This window comes from Phacochoerus africanus, chromosome 1 (assembly GCF_016906955.1).
Source record: "Phacochoerus africanus isolate WHEZ1 chromosome 1, ROS_Pafr_v1, whole genome shotgun sequence".
Taxonomy (NCBI): Eukaryota; Metazoa; Chordata; class Mammalia; order Artiodactyla; family Suidae; genus Phacochoerus; species Phacochoerus africanus.
In genome coordinates, this window is record NC_062544.1 from 285100721 (window position 1) to 285106422 (window position 5702).

The following is a 5702-nucleotide window of genomic DNA, read 5'->3' on the forward strand; positions in this document are numbered from 1 at the left end:
CCCACCCAGGCCCGCAGCCACCCAGGGTAGCTTTGACACCATCTGCAAGGAAATCAGAATTCACTCTTCATACCGCCCCATGACTGGGTCAGTATGACTGGACGTGTCCCTCCCCGGTGTGGACCCGACAGGGACACTTTCCTGCTTCCCTGCTAGCAACGTTGCATAAAATGTGAGAAGCCTTCTAAACGACTCGCTTCACACCAGGAAGAGAGGGAACATCTCCAGGGGCCAGAAGACAAGAGGCCAAAAGAGCCCAGCCCGCTGAGCCCGGCGGCTTCAGACGGTGTGTGTGTGTGTGGGGGGGGGGGGGGTCAAACATCCTGGGCCCCAAGGAGGCAGCTGTTAAAAGTGAGACCTTTGAACTCCCCCTCCAAAGGAATAGAACCATCTACCAGCCAGGGAGGAGCCCCCAGACATGCGTATCTCAGCCTTGCTTTAACCACGGTGGTTGACAAAACAAAAGAAAAGCGAGAGGACCCACATGGAAGGGCTTGTGCCCCTCAGGTGTCAGATGCCAGAGTGCGCACTCTGCGGTCCGGGCCCCGCAGAGCACGAAGGGAGCATGAAAATCATCACCGCCCGGCCACGCAGCTGAGAATCTTGCAAACACAGACTCTCTCAGGAGAGACATGGCTGCAGCGCAGGCACACATGAGAGCCCTTTCCATCGGTGGAGGAGGGCACTTCGTTGGGTAACCCCTTCACCATCGTGGCCACAGCAGTGCCCAGGAGTGCTCCTCCCGCAGCCTGTAGAGGTGGTTCCCTGAGCAAGAGAACTGTTCCCACCAGCCTTTCTGGTGGCTTCGTCCGCTTCAGTCGGGCTCAACCCGAGGTCCGGCTTGACTCAGGAATGCTGCCCGCCCCCACTCTCCGAGGCGGGGGTCCAGCTCTGCGCCTCCCCGTCCAGGAGCAGCTCAGTGACTGGGGGTGCCTTTCCTCCTCCCTCCTTGGAGGCTTCACGGAGCCTGGGAGCAGGGCTTCCTGCACCTGTGCTGCATCTTATCAAGCGGCCCCAAGATTCTTTGGACACACCTGCTGTGGCTTCACAGCCAGTGGGCAATGTCTCCACAGCCAGGCTGACGGTGGTCCTTCTGGGACCCCTCCCACCCTTCTCCCAGGGTCCCCTGGGTCAGGGAGCCTCCGTCCGATTCCTGAGACGACGCCCAGACCCACATTCTTCGTACAACTTGGGTCCCGGGTGTTCCAGCTGTTCTGAGGGCCTCTATGCGGCACTCCCTGCAGCTGTCACTCTCCGGCCTCTAGTCCCCCTGTTCCACTGGGAGCGTCCTGACTTTTCTTTAGGAAACGCCCCGCCTGACCCAGCCTGTCGACCAGATCTTTCTCCTCCCCTGGCTACCACAACTGGCCACAGGCAAGGGCGCAGCCAGGCGGAGGGCTGCCTGTGATGTCCATTCTGAGATGCCACGAATTTCAAAATGCACCATCATCTAAAGCCTCTCCGAATGCTGCCAACTTCGACTGTAGGATGTCATCTCTCCTAGAGCTGTGAAAGTGTGGGGACGGGAAACGTGGCTACGTTTCTATGAATGATGTTTAATTTGGGGTTTGGGGAAAGGGGCGCCATCGCAGGAGAGAAGCTCTCTTTCTACTGGGATCCTCAAGCTGAGCTTATTTAAGCTTGGACTTTTTTCTTTTTTCTTTCTTTTCTTTTTTTTTTTTTGCAAGCAGCTTGTCTGCCCACTCATGAAACCAACACTGGGGAAGGTGACACTGTGAATGCCTGGATCCAGCCATTCCTGACACTGGAATCACGAAGCAGCATTTTCCTTGGCCAGTGAGGCCCAAAGCAGTGACTAGCATCACCGTGTGGAACACCATGTGAGCTCACCCAGTGCCTCTCGTCACTCAGCAGTCACCATCGGAGCCACCGTCCCCCGACCACAGACACACAGGGTAATTATAAAGAAAGGGGGGAGGAGAGAGAGGAGGATGGAGGGAGGGAGGGAGGGGAGGTGCGAGGGAGGGGAGAGGGGACAGAGGGGAGGGGAGGATGGGAGGAAAACTTGCCCAGGGTTCAGAGTCAAAGTTTTTGAGAACCTGGGCACCCCCGGTGTAAGCTTAGGTGCAAGGACTCTGCTGAATGCCGGCTTCTGCAAACGCTCGCTCCCTTTCTCCCAGCGAGTCAACAGGAGGCCTTAATCACACCCAGGCTTCTGAAATAAGCAGCTAGAGCTGGACACCGTGAAATTTCTCCAGCAAAGGCTCAGCCTCGACGACCTGGAAGAAGGCTGATCAGCGGCGGCGGGGAGCAGTCAGGTGGTAAACTGTTTCCCGAGGGAGCCCTCAGGGACCCAGGCCTGTGTGCTGGAGGCCGTCACGGGGGGACACCAGGAGCTGCGTGGCTGCTGGGAGGAATCTGCCCCATGTCCTATGATCTGTAGGACACGGAGTCCCGAAGCCATGGACGCGCCATTCAGGGTCAGCTGTCCGACCTCTCTGCTCTCGGAGATCGACAGGCAGCTGAGCCCAGGGGACCACATCTCCGAGGCCGGGGTTGAGACCTCTGCTATTTGCCGGTTGGTCCCCGCCCCTGATGTGCTGGCAACAGCAGGGGAATGTGAGGAGCTGCATCAGCCCTGGTTCCAACCTCGCCCCAGGCTGGAGGAAGGGCTACGGTGAGCGGGGTCATCTCTGGACGTGGATGCTGGTGCAGGAGGGCGCTGCCGTGGGCCCCCCCCTGGCTCCAGCTGAGAACCACTTCTCTCACAGAACCATCTCATTAAAGCTGCTGAAGACAGGCCGGCCACCTCTCTGATGTTCTCCAGAGCTCGTCCCTATGGGGGGCCAGCTGAGGGTGTCATGGGACCTTCAGCCCCAGGGCAACAGCGGAGCATCTGAAGGCTTCAGATTCCTCCCAGGAATAAAAAGGCATTTTTCCCTGCTAAAGCAGAAAGTCTAAAAGCTCACGCAGTCCTCAAACCAGAAGATGCTCCTAAATGAAAAAGCATGAAAGAGGGATCAGAGAAAAAAAGGGGGAAAGGCCTCCATTTTCTGGGATTCAAAGAAGGAAAAATGTCATGTTGCCAAACTACCTCGAGGCAGGGAGGGCGTGATGGACACACACTGGGAGGAAAGGAAACCTCGGCCAAATGGCAGAGGTTTAGGAAGTAAAAGTCGCGAGGTCTTGATTCTTGGCACAAAAGAATTTTAAAAAGAACCCTCGTTTGACGGGCCAGGGAGGTCCGCGGGCGCACAGCTGGGCACCGGCCGAAAGGCGCTGCTGGCTCAGGCTGCGCGAAAGGACAGAGACGGAGGGGGCCGCCAGCACAGCGGAGATGCTACGCACTTGGGGAGGGAGCCAATAGCACGTGTGGAGGACGATGGGGACCAAGCCTCTCATTGTCAGAGGAAGCAGATGCAGCATGGATAAAGCAGAATAAGCCCTGGGGTGCTGGACTCTGATTCTCAGTAAGACACAGAGCCATGTGTGTGTACATACACGTAAGTTACACACACATGGCTTTCCCAGATCTGTCTCCTTGAGGCCATGACACCCCAGGGACAATGAGCACATCTAATGCCCAGATCTTGCTTTAAAGGATCACCTTTCACTAAAGGAAACTGGTTTCCTTGGAGCAACGGCTGTTTCTTTTCTTCTTTGGCCACCCCCCAGCATGTGGAGTTCCCGGGCTAGGGATCAGATCTGAACCACAGCTGCAACCTACACCGCAGCTGCAGTAGTGCCACATCCTTAACCCACTGTGCCAGGCCAGGGATCGAACCCGTACCCCAGTGCTCCAGAGAGGCCACCAATCCCATTGTACCACAGGGGGAGCTCCAAGAAAGGGCTGTTTTTGAGGCTAGGGAGAAGGAAGTCCAAGATGAGCCTAGACCATCTCATTGTGTCAAAACTCAAGAAGTGCTCAAAGAACGATTGGGGATGTGTCAAAGGGATACTTTGGTGCAAAGAGGCCAAATCAGGGCTGATCTGAACAGCAAAATAAATAATGGAGTGGAATCCACTGATCAAACAGGAATCTGCAATCACATCATGACAGAAATGAAAAATTAAAGGTAAGCTCTACCTCATGCACAACATCACATCTGTGGTGCCTCTGCCAAAAACGCTTAACCTAAATTAAATATAGAAGAGAACGAAGATTAACCTAGACTGTGGGCAGCTGACAAGATGACTGGCTGCACTTCCCCTAAAGGAAAAGTCATAAAGGACAAGACTGAGGAACAAGGACCGAAGCCTGAGGCATCTCAACAAATGAGCACAGCAGGGTCCCGGGCCGGGAAGAGAACGGAGTCCTGGTGCTATGACTGGTGGTGATTTTTCCATGAAGGACATTTTGGGGACAATGAGTAAATCTATAAAAAGGATTTTGTAGAGAGATGACAGCATTTTATCAACATTAATTTCCTGATTTTAACGAATACACTGTGGCTACACAGGAGAGAGTCCTTGTTTTTTTAGAAAATACACACTGAACTCTTTAGGGGTCATAGGGCATAGTCTGCAACCTACTCGGACAGACGGATGGACAGCTGGACAGGTGGATGGAGTGATTAATGAATAGGAGGCAGATAAATGATAAGTGGGGGATGGATGGATGAAGAGACGTCTAGGGAATGGGTACGGTAAGGTGGGGGGACGGACGGATGGACGGACAGTTGGACGAATGGATGGATGGATGGATAGATGGATGATGGCTGGATGGGTGAATGGATGGACAGAGGGATGGACGAATGGATGGATGGATGGACAGATGGATGGGTGAATGGATGAATGGGCAGGTGGATGGATGGATGGATGATGGCTGGATGGGTGAATGGATGGACAGAGGGATGGACGGATGGATGGATGGATGGACAGAGGGATGGATGAATGGATGGATGGATGGACAGATGGATGGGTGAATGGATGAATGGGCAGGTGGATGGATGGATGGATGGATGGATGGATGGATGGACAGATGGATGGGTGAATGGATGAATGGGCAGGTGGATGGATGGTCGGTCGGATGAAGAGATGTCTAGAGGATGGGTAGGGGATGGGTGAACAGAGAGGTGGGAACTGATGGGTGGGTGGGTTAGGGGGATGGATAAGTGGGAAGATCAGAAAGAAAGGGAATGATCAGGCAAATGAGATCAAATGTGAACAAGTGCAGAACCTACGAAAGGTACACCAGAGTTCCACATACTATTCTTACAACCTTTCTATAACTTAAAAATATTTCAAAGTGTAAAGTTAACAAATGAAAATAAAAATTATAAACACTTAAAAAGAAATAAAAACGCTGGTGTTGGGAGCTTCTTCCACCAAGACCAGATCAGTTTCCCGCTGGTGCACACATGTGGAAGGATCCAGGCTACGGAGGCAGAAGCCCAGGTCCCCCAAGTCACAGGTTAATCCAGGGCACACATACTGCCCTTCTGAAAGGCCCTGCACTGCCCTCCACATGCGACTGCCTCAAATGCTGGTTTGCGAAATCCGAGTATTCAAGCTCATTTATATGAAGACAAAAGTCTCATAGGGAGTCCCCATCATGGTGCAATGGGTAACGAATCCAACTGCAATGGCTCGGGTCACTGCAGAGGCGCAGGTTCGATCCCCAGCCTGGCACAGTGGGTTAGAGGATCCGGCGTTGCCACAGCCGCGGCTCAGATTCAGTCCCCAGCCCAGGAACTTCTACAGGCCGTGGGCACGGCCATTACAAAAAAAGTCTCAGCAGC